The 14,105-nt window shown below is 44.3% G+C and overlaps 1 protein-coding gene and 1 long non-coding RNA gene across 4 annotated transcripts in view; one reads left to right on the top strand and one right to left on the bottom strand.

Moving 5' to 3' along the window:
• Positions 1 to 6,447: 6,447 nt before the first annotated feature.
• On the bottom strand, positions 6,448 to 9,096 carry LOC105290105. The gene is made up of 3 exons (XR_895715.2): positions 8,684 to 9,096; positions 7,803 to 7,940; positions 6,448 to 6,613 (listed from the first exon to the last, which is right to left on the bottom strand). It is a non-coding gene; the product is annotated as an uncharacterized LOC105290105 (long non-coding RNA).
• ADCK1 (aarF domain containing kinase 1) overlaps positions 8,337 to 14,105 on the top strand; it is a 104,231-nt gene continuing 98,462 nt past the window's right edge. Inside the window, exon 1 of one of the 3 annotated variants that reach the window (XM_023528823.1) lies at positions 8,337 to 8,441. The gene's annotated coding sequence lies outside the window, so the exon portion shown is untranslated. Of the gene's footprint in view, positions 8,442 to 8,599; positions 8,733 to 14,105 lie in introns of those variants that run through there. The other 2 variants (XM_011357090.2, XM_011357091.2) reach the window with 2 other exon arrangements.

Below are 14,105 nucleotides of genomic sequence, written 5' to 3' on the forward strand. Positions count from 1 at the left end.
AAATTTTAGCAATTCTCTTTTCTGATTTCAAAAGGATTTTACTCTCTGTGGAAAATTTTTTTAAAAATAGGAAAGCAAACAGAAGAAAACAAAAACCACCTGCAATCCTGTCACCCAGAGACGATGTCCATTAAGCTGATGTACATGATCCCAGACTTCTAAAGGACATTTCCATTGCTCTGTTTTTGCCTGCAGACACCCTCAGTGATTTGCCTGGGGTCTCTCAGCATTAAGTGGGGGAGTCCACGCTGGAATCCAACTGCTAGCCCCTGAACTTCATTATGCTCAGGAACAGAGGAGCTCCTCCTTCCCTTAGTATTACTTTACGCATATGTATATACGGCGCTTCTAAAATTAAATTGTAAAATTAAAAAAAAATGATCTGTGTCACCGCCAGACTGTGAGCTTCTCAGCAGGGCAGGAATGGCATCTTATTAGTATCTGTGCCCTCCAAACAAGGCCTGGCTCTTAGCAGTGCCTCCACACCTGGAATGTAGTAGACACCCCAAAACTGTTCTTTCCTGTGGGGAGTGGGAGACAGCTAGGTGTCCACAGCCTCTCATAGAACTGAACTGCAGGTGTCCTAGATTTTCCAAGACTAATCTAGTTTTCTCCCTCCAAAACAATTTGTAGCACCCCAGTGTTCAAGAGACAGAGTATCTTCCTAAAAGCATGGTGTGGAAATGTGCGAGGGTGTGACTGTCCAGACATTTCCTGATGAGGCAGCTCCCTTCAGTCTCATCAATTTTCTGGAAAATGGGGCAGCTGTGAGCTGTTCTCAGCCAACACGGCAGCTGAGTGATGGGGGGACTGGCCTGGTAAAGAGGACCTGGGCAGGACACTAGTTGTGTGTATCACAACGCCTAAAATTATCTAGTGTACCACCACGGGCACTTGTACCATAGTTTAGAAAGTCCCTGTGTAGAGACTGATACTGTAGATGTAATGTTTTAGGTGGTGTTTTATGGGATGTTTTGAGGGGGTGGATCCTGGAGGAAGAGGGACTGGATGAAAGTCGGAGGGGAAAGTCTAGACATGGATGTGTGGGAAACTTGACAACGTTCATGGTGATAGGAATGGGGAGGAAGGAAAACAAGGGGCGAGTATATAGAAGGAAGTGTCAATAGCCTGAGTTAGGGAAAAGGGACTGAGAAGAATGAAAAGGATGACCCAGTTTGGAACCTGGGGCCGTGGAAGGATAGCAGTACCTGGGCAGGCACAGAGATTCCAGGCCAACAAGCTACCTTGGTCCTTCTGACAAGATCAAGAGAGCAATTCTCTAGCACTAATGCTTGTGGGAATGTCTTTTTCTTTTTTTGTCTAGATTATCCATTGCTAAAGATAAGGATTTGCTCCTCCTCCGATTTTAGCAAAAGGGATGTGATAGTAGATGCCAAATCCTCCTCTTTCTACAGAAATGCAAGCCTACCCACCTGCCCCATCAGCAGGGCCAGGGTGTCTGTCAGTAGCTCTCAGGGGAAGTTGTAAGATCCTTTTCTCTTTCAGAATTGAATTAGCTCTTGACATGAATCACATTTCCTATTGCCTTTCTTTTCTGATGAGAGGGTCCTCATTGCCTCTTCTGCCCTCTTTTCTTGGCAACAGAGGAGTGATGTGAGATTTAATTTCTTAAGAAAACTAAAAAAGACACAAAGATCCCGTCTCCATCTCACGTGAGCCAAGACCTTCTTTGGGTGTGGAGGGTCAGTGCAGACAAAGGCGCTGTGATCAACTTGCCCATGGTTTCTCTAATTATAGAAAGTATTTAGCTATTGTTCTCTAATTGCTTGCTGCAGTTGGTTTTGGGCATTGTTTTTTGTGGTGTGTGTGTGTGTGTGTGTGTGTGTGTGTGTGTGTGTGTGTGTGTTTTGACAAAAGCCTGGTTTCTGATGAGTTGTTCTTTTCTTTTCTTCTGCTTTGGTTCATTGCCATACAAGCCCCTGGCTATTCCATTGGAGAACTGAAGGAGGTGGTGTGGTATTTCTGCAGAAGCCACTTTACCTCTAACTGTTCTCACGGCTCCCTATCCCCTCCTCCCAGTTGCCTAATAGAGAAAGGGAATTAACATTTACTGAGCATCTGTTTAGTATGTGTCAGGCACCGTACTAAGCCCTCACATAGGTTGTCTTATTCAATTCTTGCAGCAAGCCTGAGAGACAGATATTATTATCCCCAATTTACAGATGAGGAATCTAAGGCACAGGGAGGTCTCACTGAGCCAACAAGTAGCTGACCCAGGATTTAAACCCAGTGAATTTGAGCCAGGATTCAAACTCAAGTCTGCCTGACTACCTGTTGCCTCTCTTAAAAGAGCTTGAGAGTTTTTGTAGATTTTGGCTAATAGAACATTGATGTTGATGCTCCCACCACTGTGGGAGATTTGAGGAATCCTGCTCCCTCACCCTGAAAGTGCCTATTTTTAGGTCTCCTGCTGGAGGCCTGGGACTCCAGTGTTGGTTCATGACATGCAGAGAGATTTCCAATGTCCTGATAGCAAGAGCAAGGAAAGCCACTCCACCACCAGGAGGCTGGGGCAGTCAGGATCCTATAGGAAACAGATGGCACATTCGAGGGTTTAAATGCAGAGCGATGAATGAATGAATGGACTGTGTGCAAGAGGTATGGCCATTAAGGGAACCAACAAGTGGTGGGAAAGCAACTGGGCACTAACATCGCAGGAAGCCATCACCACCCCTAGGTCTAAGGGGGCACTGTGAGGGAATGGTGTTCCTGAGCCCAGCAAGAACTGGGGCTAGGGCAAGCGTACCCCAATAGGAGCTATGGCAGAAGAGGAACCCAGCCACTGCTGCAATGCAGACAGGAAGGGCTGGAGGTCACACAGGAAGTTCTGTGTGTATGTGTATGTTTGTGCGTGTGTGTGAACAAACATCTAGACTTCTCTCTCCTTCAGCTTCCTTGTCTCCTGCTCATGCTTACCACTGGCAAAACCCAAATAGAAGACAGAGGGCAGGGGAGCCCTGGGGAAGCAGCCAGTTCTGGTCGGCATCTTGGGGCACAGGGCAAGGCAGAGAAGGGTGGAGAGAGTACTTGGGGAGGATACTCAGCATAGGGGCTAACTCACGTGTGCCCTCCACGTCAGTCCATAGGAGGTAGAACATTGCTTACAGACTCAAAGAATCATGGAATGATTCGAGTTCTGCTCATGAAATCTCTATATTTTGCAAATGAGGATCCTGAGGCCCAGAGAAGGAAAATGACTGGCAGGTCCAAGGTCCAAGGCTGGCAGCCAATTAGTAGCATAGGCAAACTGGAATCCAGCTCACCTAACTCCCAGTCCATCCTTGCCTCTTAATTCGAAAGCTGTGGTCAATTAATAGTTGGAAATAAAGGATTATTGCTGAGCCAGCTTACCTGTTTCCTGTAAAACTGCGCAGAACCTCAGAGCATAGTTCACTTCGGCCCCAGATATTTGCCTTAAATGATTCCCTCTCTAAATACATCTATGATCAGAGTGGGTCGCCCATTCCAGAATGTGGAATCTAGAGTCAGAATCATGGGGTGCAATCCCAACCTGCCCACACAGAGTGATCTTGGACAAGTTACTTAACTCGCTGTGCCTTAGTATGCTCAACTATAAAATGGGAATAAAAAAGATATCTATCTTATACCTCATACGAATTTTATGAGAAAATATACTTAAAGCACTTAAACTAGCATCTGGCAATAAGTGCTTGAGAAATTATAGCATATATATTGAAGATCGATCTATCTATCTATCTATCTATCTATCTATCTATCTATCTATCTATCTCCAATAAGTTGATTTAGAATTCTGGTTAAGGATTCATATGGTTTTTATCCTTACTAAAATATATCAGCTGTTTTTCACGAGGATTTTTTCCTCTCCCTTATGACAGTTAAGAAAACTGAAGAGTATGTCAGTTTTATCTCAATAAAGTTGAAAAAAAAGAAAAAAAAAAAGAAACTGAAGGGCCTGGGTGATATACCTTTTTGGGATTCCTCAACCAGTCAGAGCAGATAAAAATTCCCTGTTGTCCATGTCACTCTAGCCCTGCATTGGAAATGAATTCCAGATAACTCACCTTGACTTACTTCTTCCTGGGCATTAAAAAAATTCCCTTTATCAAGTGCAGGCCAGTCTGACCACCTCATGGGGCAGACCAAGCAGGATTTCCATGTCATGGTCACTGAAACCTAGAAGTGTCCAGAACCAGCAGACCCCAACTTCTGCTCTTTCACCCCAGCACACAAATGTATATGGGCCGGCCTGCTGATTCCTTGACAAATGCTAAACAGTCCTCTGGGGGTAGTAGGGCTCTGAACTTCTGGCTCTGGGTCTGGGTTGACTGACTTTGTCCTGCTGGGACATTCTCTGTCCTGGGCAGGCGCTAACACAAGCTCCCTGGTCTGCAGCTCATGCTTCCTCTGCTGCTGCTTCTATGGATGCAACCCCTGCAGGGCTTTGCTTGCTTTTGGGCTGCTGCTGGGAACCAAATGAAGTTTTCCTGCTTCCCCTACCACAGGCCTCAGGCTTTTCCCTCCCACATAGAAGACAGTTCCTTTATTACTTCCTCTGCAGTGGGCTTTTCTCCTTGCCTTAAGAAGCTCATGCTTTAGTTTCCCTTGCTTTTCTTCTGGTTGGCTGCTGTGTGACGCTTTCTCCCAGATGGTCCACTTCTGGGACAAGATGTACAGCATCCTGCATGAAAACCTCTCTTGGACAGCATTTCAGATACTCAATTTAGCAACCCCAGGCCTTGCTGACCCAGAAACACAAATGGGACATTGGCAGGTTCTGAAATAAGTTAGCTGTTTCCCTTTATGGCTTTGGTTGTTCAGTGTATTTTCTATTTAACTCCTCTGGTCATATCCCATCGCAATTTAAAACCCTTCAGCTTCCTAGTACACGTGGGCTAAAATCCAAACTGATGAGTCCTCCGATGCCCTGTGTGGCTCAGACCCTAGTTGTATCTCTTACCTCCTCCCATACCATTCTCTCTGTTTCAGTCACACTGGGTTCCTTTCTGTTCCTCAAACATGCCAAACTCTTTCTGACCCCTGGGCCTTTGAGTTTGCTGTTCCCTCTATGAGGAACATGCTTCCTTGTCTTCCTCATGGCTGACTTCCTTATCTATCAGGTTACAGCGGCCTCAAAGAGGCCTTGCCTGACTACTTTGTCCAAAGATGCTATCTCTGGCCTCTGTCCAGTTCCCCTTTACCACACACCCCTTGATACTTTCCTTCACAGGGTTTATTACATTGTGTAACTACCCTATTATTTCTTTGCTTGTCTATTGTCTGTCTCCTCCTCCTTCACCTTAGCCAAATGACACTCTGCAATATCGGTGACCTTGCCTGTTTTGCTCATCATTGTATCCTCAGCACCTAGTACCAACTGTGTGCCAGGTACAGTTCTAGGCACTGTGGTTCTAAATCCCTGCTCTCATGGAGCTTATATTCTAGTGGAGACAGATAAAAGTCATATAAACAAATGAATATATAATTTCGAATATCGATGGCTACTATGATCAGTAAAGTGGTATAAGGAGATAGAGTGTGTCTCAGGGAATGTGGAGGAGTTGTGGTGGTTAGATAAGGGTGATCAGGAATGGCCTCTCTGGAGGGGTGACATTGGAACAGAGAATATAGATTGCCAGGACAAAGCAGACTTTAAAGTTATGAGGGAACGGCAAGTGTAAGGGCCTCAAGGCAGCAGCCAGCTTGGCAAGTTGAGGAACAGAAAGAACACTGGTGTGGCTGGAGTGGCGAGAGCCGGGGAAGGGGAGAGTGGGAAATGAGGCTGGAGACAGAGGGAGTGGGTACAGGCCATGAGGATCTGCCTGGGTTGGATAAAGTTTGACTTTTCTTCTAAGTAGGATGGGACATATCCATATGGTAATATTCAGTTTCCAAAGCACATACACCATCTTACTTGATCCTCACAAGAACCTCTGAGGTAGGTAGGACAGATAATAGGTAATACCTTTGATCATGAAGGAAACTACCATTTTATCATTTTATCAAGAAGGAAACTAAAGCTCTGTTCAATTAGAAAAGTTGCTTTAACTCATACAGTTCAAACAAGATTCTTTGACTCTAAATCAGTGGTGTTTAATCTTGGCTGTGCATTGAAATTTTGGGGAGAGCTCTACAAAATACTTATATCTGGGTCCCACCCCCAGAAAATGAGTTTCAGAGGTCCAGGGTGTGGCCCAGGAGGCTCGCTAAAGCTCTCCAGGTGATTCTAACGTGGCCGTGACCCACTGCTCTCAGTCCACCTGCTTTTCACTACAGGAATTCCTCCTCAACAGAGCCTTCCCACTAAGCTGCCCATTAAAATCACCAGGGGAGCGTTCTACGAATTATGGAGGCCCAGACTCCAAGTTAGAGTCTAAAATCAGAATTTCTGGGCCTGGGGCTCAGGCACTGGCTTGTTTGAAAGCGCCAAATCATTTGCTTATCGGCTTTAGAGCTTCCCACATTTATTTTTTCTATTTTCGTATCTGTTGTCTCCTCTCTTGTTTCCTTTGAGATTTATGCCTTTTTTATTCCTTTCCTGTCATTTGCATGTGATTTCAGGAAGCAGTGGATTTAAATGAGTATACTCCACATACCATGTTGAACTGGAGGTCTGCAAAATAATTAAATTTTAATTATAAAAGTTATACACATATTAACTGTACAAAAATCCAAATATTATAAAAGGGCATAGAGTGTTAACTGAAAGTACTCCAGCCCCACTTCCCCCATTCCCATTCCTCAGAATTAACCGCTAGCCTGCTAATAACAATTTCATAAATGTAAGGTTTAATTAGAGATATCACATTAAAATTTTAATATATTTACTCTTCTCTTTCTGTGGTTTTAAATCACCCACTTTAAATTTAAATAACTTCATGTCTTTTATTGCATTCTACTGCATCTTTATGCTTTTTTATATGACTTTTCCTGTGCCTTGTCTGCTCCCCCACACTCTTCTTCTGGGGAGCCCCTATTAAACCTTTAATTTCCAGCCCACACATCAGTTCTTAATTTATGGAGGACTTCAAAATCTCCTAGGCAAAATTAATGCTCCCTTCTTTGTGTTCCTATACCACTTTGTTCATACCGCTATCCTAACACATCTCTCACAACTTGGACATTATTTTCTTATCTTAACATCTATACATTGCAAACCTGAGATGGCAGAGGCTGTATTATGCAACTCTATACTACTGCTATTTCTGTACCGCAATTGCCTTCTCCCAGTTTGTGGCTTTTCTTTTCTTTTTCTTATGCCTTTCGATGAAGAGTTCTTGATTTTAATGCAGTTCAAATTTATCAAAGTTTTCTTATGTCATTTAATAAACATCACCTTGAGTTTGTGCTTATGTCACTTAATAAACATCATCCTGAGATCATAGGATGTTTTCCTTGATTTTCATTCAAAAGTTTTGATTTTGCTTTTCCTCTTAAAGTCTTTAATCTACCTGGAATTAGTTTTCGGGTGTGGGTGAGTTAGGGATCCAACAGATAACTAGTTCTTCCAGCTCATATACTGAATAGGTTATCTTCCTCCATTAGTCCATAATGCCAGCTCTGTCATATATCAAGATTCTATACATGTGTGGACCTGTCTCTGGGTTCTTTAGGTTGTTTTACCTCCCCTTCACCCCCAGGCCCCTTCTATCCCTATGCTAATACCACATGCCTTAATCTTTGTAACTTTATAATAAATATCTATATATGGAAAGGCAAGTCCTCAAAACATGTTATTCTTCCTCAAGAGTGTTTTTGCTATGCTTTGCTCTTTGTTTTTTTGCATATAAATTAAAGATTACCTTGTGACGGTCCAGAAAAGTCCTGTTGGAAAATAGAACTGCATTGAATCAATAGGTGAACCTCACTCTCCATCTGTCCCCTCAGCTCAAGAGATGTTTGTAGAATAAACGTCTGATGATTGTCTCTCCAAAGTACATCTTATATATAAACAAACATTCGATAGAGGTTAGTGAATGAATGCATGAGGACAAAAGATAACTAACATTAACCAGCATATTCTTACTATTCAGCAACTATTCAGCCAGTATATTTTTTCCTCACCTTATTTCAAATACACAAACCCACAACTCCATCCTCCACAGAACACGAATCTATGACCTACTTAGAAAGCTTCTTGAAAAACAAATTTTAAGGAAAATTTAGTGTCCAGGGCCCAGGTAAAGAAACAAGGCCATCTGCCAGGTGAAGTGTCTGTGACCCCTTCTGCCTCTCCAGGTGGAGCAGTCCACCGGGGCCGCGGTGGTTCTTGTCCTGCATCCCGGCGGCTTGGAGAACCAAGAAGAACTACAAGTCCCGGCAGGCCGCGCGGCACCTCGGCTTAACTAAGCGCAATTAGGGTTGGTGGCGAGCGACGTTCCCGAACTCTCGCCACTGGGCTGCGGCGGGAAGCCGGGCGCCACGGCTCTGCTTCCCACAGGGTGAGTAGGGGCGGCCCCTCGGAAGCGGGCGTAGAGCCCGGGCCGCCGGGTCGCACGGCACAAGGAGCGCCGGGAGCCCGAGTGCGCGCGCCGGCGCCCGCTCTTGCTTGGGCCCCATGCAGCCACCTGCGGAACCAGGAGAAAACCCCAGCTGGTGACCTTGTCACCCTGGACGCGGGCACGTGGCTCGGCTGACTGGCAGTGCCCCGCCCCCTCTGCGGCGACTCTCCAGCCTGGCTCACCGCGGGTGCTGAAGCGTGGACTGGCTCCTTCGGTGGTGCAGTCTTGCTTGTAGGTAGAGCTGGAGCTGGAGGAGGGCAGCAGGTGGCTCATCCATAAGTCCTGACCCCCAGGTTGTCTGTGAGGTCCAAGGTGCTGGGGGCTAGGGCTGGAGCGTGGCCTGGACCAGAGCAGGGGGTGACGCATACGTCCCCGCCCTCCCCCGGGACGTTTGGTTTGCCTTAGAGCGGTTCTTTATCTCCAGTAACTTGCAGGGCCCTGCGCTTCCAGGTCGCACAATAAATGTGTGCCTATGGCAGACCTAGTATAGCTCTCTCCAGGTTAAGTGGGCTTTACTTTCTATTAACTAGGAAGTCATTCAATTCAACAAGTTTTTATTGATCACCTCCATGATGTGTGGCATTTTGTGGGTGCTCAAGAAAGATTTGACCAGTTGAAAGTGAATTAGAGTTTGTGCCTCACACGTTTTCTTTAAGCATTTTCTTATTGCAGTGGTTCTCAAACTTTAGTGAGAATCACCCGGAGGGCTTGTTACAGCATGGGATAATGGACCTAATCCCCAAGATTCTGATTCTGCAGGTCTGGGGATGAAGAATTCACATTTCTAACATTCTTCTAGGAGATGGGGATGCTGCTGGTCTGGGGGCATACCTCTGAGTTCTACTGTTTAATAGGAAAAAATCCTATGAATTTAAAGCACCATCTCTTCACAACTGATTGTGGGCTTTTCCATCCTTGTTTGCCAGTTTAACTTTGTAGTTATAGGAAACATGGGCATGGTACTCTGTTAATTCCCCCCCACATTACTTTATAGACAGATTTTCACGTATCTACACTTCCTAGATTACATCATATTCTATCTCATGGTGTCATTACTGGCTTGGCTATTTCTCAACAGCCTTCAGGGATGTAAGGTTTGACTTCTGCTGGGAGAGTTTGCATTTCATTTCTGATATATACATTTCTTGCCAGACAAGGGACCTATAAGGTAAGAATAGTGCTTTGTTCAGGCATTCATTCCCTCCCTTTTCTCTCCCCCACAACTCACTGAATAAACCTAGGTTTATATTTCCATGCCAGAGGGACTCCAGTGATCCACCTCAGGGCCCAGCAATCTACTTGTTCTCATTTGCCTTGTGCTCTCTTGGTTGGAGCAGACACACCTGAACTTGAATAAGTTCAGGCCCCATCACGTACTAGCTTCCCTGCCGAGTTTCTTAATTCAACTAGAATGAGATTCTAATAGTATGAACCTCTGAATGTAGTTGTGGAAGCTCACTCACTTTTCTTAACTTGCTGCTCACTCTTTGCACTTGGTTTTCTACTGTTCTGAGTCCTCCTTTCCCAGGATGAACTGAATGGAGAATTTCTATTCCTTGCCTAGGTGAGATTTATTTTCCCTGTCTACTCTAGGACTCTGGCATCATTCAGGGATTCCTTTATTTAATCAATATTGATTCAGCCACCTTCTGGGTATCAAACACTAGGAAGAGGGTATGGTGCAGGACAGATTGTAAACATGCAGGACAGTGCAGGACAGTGCAGGACAGATTGTAAACATGCTCAGTCCAACTAGATGGTCCCTGGGCATTGACTCAGCATCTTTCCAGACTTGACATATGATGGTACCATTCACCTTGATTGCTTTTTATCCTAGTCAGTAACCAGGTTTCCCTGAATACCTGATCACTCCCTCCAAGGGTATTATTGGGTCTTTTCCAGTCTTGAGAGCAGAACAGAAACAATAATGCTCATTTGTCTAATAACCTGTCCAGGAAATGGGAGGAGGTTGTGATCATTTTACGGGATTAATGGAATTAGAGCCTGCCTTTCCTCTGTTACCATTCTCACCTGTGCAACAAGCAGGGCGAGGCAATTCTAGGCTTATTGTCTCAGAATGTTTCATGGAGAGGGAGTTGCAGATGGATGATAACTGAAAAAGCCTAGCCACTTACTGGCCCATGAATAGTAAATGTTTGGTTCCCATTTGGTTCTGTCCAGGGAATGGACATATCATTTGACCATCAACTTCTCATTTGTAGAACTTTCCAGACTCTCCTGTTGCCTCATTTTATCACCACTGAGGTGTTCCCTATGGTCTCGTGAGATGGAGTCCCTTCTTATCATAGATTTGACAATAACACAGCTCTCCTAAATATTTCACAGACTGGAATCGATTGTTTCTAGGTGCTGTTGTTGCTCTTGTGACATGTCAATTTCCAGGGTTCCAAGCAACGTCTTCCACATGCCTGGCTGGTTAGGGTGTGGTACAGGGTCAGAGATCATAGTCCCTGCCTGCAGTGACTAACACAGATACTTGTGAATGGAGGTCTGGGGGTGTCTGTTAAGGAGGTCATGTGCCGTGAAGAGAAGGCCCCAGCTCTTACTCTGCCATTTACTAGCTGAGCCACCTGGTGCTAATCACTCACCCTCTGCAGCTTGGTTTCCTTGCTTATACCTGGTGCTGGTAATAATATTTGTCTCACCTCACTGGGTTGTGTAGAATATCTAATGAGATGAGTGCAAAGGGCTTTGTAAAAGTTAGTTATTGCTAATACTATCTAATGATTAGGTTTTAGGGTCTTGGTGGCTTCGCTCCACCCTCCCCCCATCGCCCCTTATTCCCCAAGGGTATGCTGGTATGAGAAATAACTTAGGTGAAAGTCAAAAAGGCAAGTAAACAGAAGAGGGCAGGTGATTCATTAGCAAAGGGTTTAATAATGAAAGGTGTTTTTCATCCATAGACATATTTCATGGCTGACAGGGTCTTTTAAAATATCCCGAGGGAAGCAACTCATTTGCATGTTAAAGACTCACTGACACCTTATGGAAAACTCCAGCTCCAGTCTATTTAGACACAGTTTGGCTCCTATATCATCTATTTGATGTTTTTCAATTTCCATCTCTTATTAAGGACATTTGCATGAAAACCAGGTCTTGGGAGTTGTGTCTGCTTAGATGTTGCTTCCCCACCCAGAGGTGGTGTCAAGGCTAGAGGTGGCTTCATTGCCTACAGGGACAGATGTGGAGGATGGTGCACCAGGAGAATGGGATCTTGAGGAGACAAGGGCTGAGAGCTGGTGCTAGGGGTGATTGGGGAGGATGGCTATTGAATTGTCAGCCCTGGGTATGTGATTCTCATCTGGGGACCTGTGTTGTTACTGGGTCTGCACAGTTTGCATGGAGCATAGTTTATTCATTCATTGATTCATTCATTAAATTCAGTAAATACTTATGGAACACCTACTATGTATGAGCTAAGCCAGGGTTTGGTAAACTAAAGCTTGAGGACCAAATCAGGCCATACCCATTACTTTATATATCATCTAAGCTGCCTTTTGCCTTGCACTACAATGCAGAGTTAAATAGTTGTGACAGAGATGGTATAGCCTGCAAAGCCAAAAATATTTATTATATGGCACTTTACAGAGATAGTTTGCTGACCTCCGTTCTAGGCAGGGGGACCAGCAAGTGCAAAAGCTCTGAGGCCAGAATATGCCAGGCATATTTGAGGAAGAGCAAGGAAGTCATTGCCATTGGAGTGGAGTGAGCAAGGGGGAAGGTGGAAAGGCCTGAGACCCTGGAGGAAATCGGGAAGTCAAGTCAGGTAGGGTCTTATAAGTCATGCCAAGGTCTTGGCTCTACATATCAGTGAGGTGGGGACCATTGGAGAGTTGAGATCAGAGGAATGCACAGTTGGACTTAAGTTTGTTTCCACACTAATACTAGACTGGGAAAAAATTCGCTCACTCATTCCTTCAATCATTTATTTTTATTAGAGGACTTATTTATTAGCAAATTCTGCCCTTTGTATCTAGTGAAAGAGGCAAATATAGGATCAAATCAATAGAGATTAAAACTTCATAGAGGGATAATGGGGAATTGAATGTGGAGAGATATTCCGAGAGATGAAGCTGGAAAGGTGGTTTGGGATGAGAGTGTGGTGGGGGTCCTGAAGGCCTTGCTAGAGAATTTAGACTTTGGTAGGTTGAGGGGAGTAGGAGTTATATAAATGTACTTGTAGGTTAGGAGGATAACTTGAGTGGCAGAGAAGGTTAGGTGGAATGTGGGAAAGTATTTGGAATAGGGAATGGTTGAGTGGTTCAGGAAAGATGTGATGGCCTTCTTCCTCTCCTTTATTAATTGTACAAGGTTGTGCCAAATCCTAGACCCTGAGGAGTTCTGTGTAAGTTCTTCAGCTTTTCAGAGAAGAAATGACAGTATGGAAGTCTCATTTACTGAGCATGTTAGGCATTATGTTAAAGCAGCTTTTCATTTAATTCTCACAATGACCCTGTGACGTAGGTACTATCAAGAGCTCCCTTTTGCAGATGATTACTTGGGGACTCCGAGATGTTGTGGCTTGGTCAAGGTCACATAACTGGTGAGCAGCAGAGGCAGGACTTCCCCGCTCATACTACCTTCTCAACATGGGCTTCTCTGCATACCCCACAAGCAAGGTCCCTGGATCACCCCCATGGACCTTCTTACACTGATGATCTTGGAGAAAGGTGTATTAAGATGCTGAGGATACTCGGCCTAATTTAAGGCCTGCTTCTGGTTCATATTGGGAATGTGTGTCTTGGTAGAAAGAAGGTAGGGGGTGAACCGAGTGTGCTGCTCCTTTCGATAGAGAATACTACAGGCTGAGGGTGTAGAGAACAAGGTGAAAAGGTAGGATTAGGTGGGGGTCTACTGGGATGTTAGAAGTGGGGCATGCAGAAGTCCCCTGGAAGCTGACAGGCAGGGGAATGAGATCCTTTACCAAAGCCTGGCATTGGATGAAGAGCTAACAACAACAATGTACAGTAGTTGTTACTGTGTTCTTACTGTGTAGGTGGCACCTTGCTGAACATTTTCCATGATTTCCTTGTTCTTCATCGCCTGTCAAGTAGGGACTGCTGTCATCATCCCCCCTTTATAGACAAGGTCACGGGATTTGGAGAGAGTTAGCATTTTGCCCCTGCTCACCTGATTTGTTAGTGACTGTGTCTGGACTCGAACCTGGGCCTGTCTGACTCTGGAGTGCATGTTCTCAACCATCAAGTTCTCCCGTCTGAAAGGAACTCTTGGCTTATAAAAATGTTGGCAGAATGATAGGGTAATAGGGAGGTTTTCATAAATAAAGAGAATATAAAGAAAATAAAGAGCACACTATTATAAAAAATGCCGAGTCTAGAAAGAGTCAAGAAAGAAGAGAAAAAGAAACAAAATTAGGAAAAATAGAAAGCAAGAAGAAGATGGTAAAACTAAATCCAAATATATGTTATTATATTAAATGCAAACAGAAAAAATGAACTATATGCTGTTTAGAGAAACAGTATAAAATGTAAGTTGAAAGTGAAAGAATGGAAAAAGATATACTGGTGAGTACTTTAAAAAAATCTGTAAGGCACGAGTCAAAATAGACTTTAAAAAAATGAA

Source organism: Pteropus vampyrus, unplaced genomic scaffold, assembly GCF_000151845.1.
Source record: "Pteropus vampyrus isolate Shadow unplaced genomic scaffold, Pvam_2.0 Scaffold32, whole genome shotgun sequence".
Taxonomy (NCBI): domain Eukaryota; kingdom Metazoa; phylum Chordata; class Mammalia; order Chiroptera; family Pteropodidae; genus Pteropus; species Pteropus vampyrus.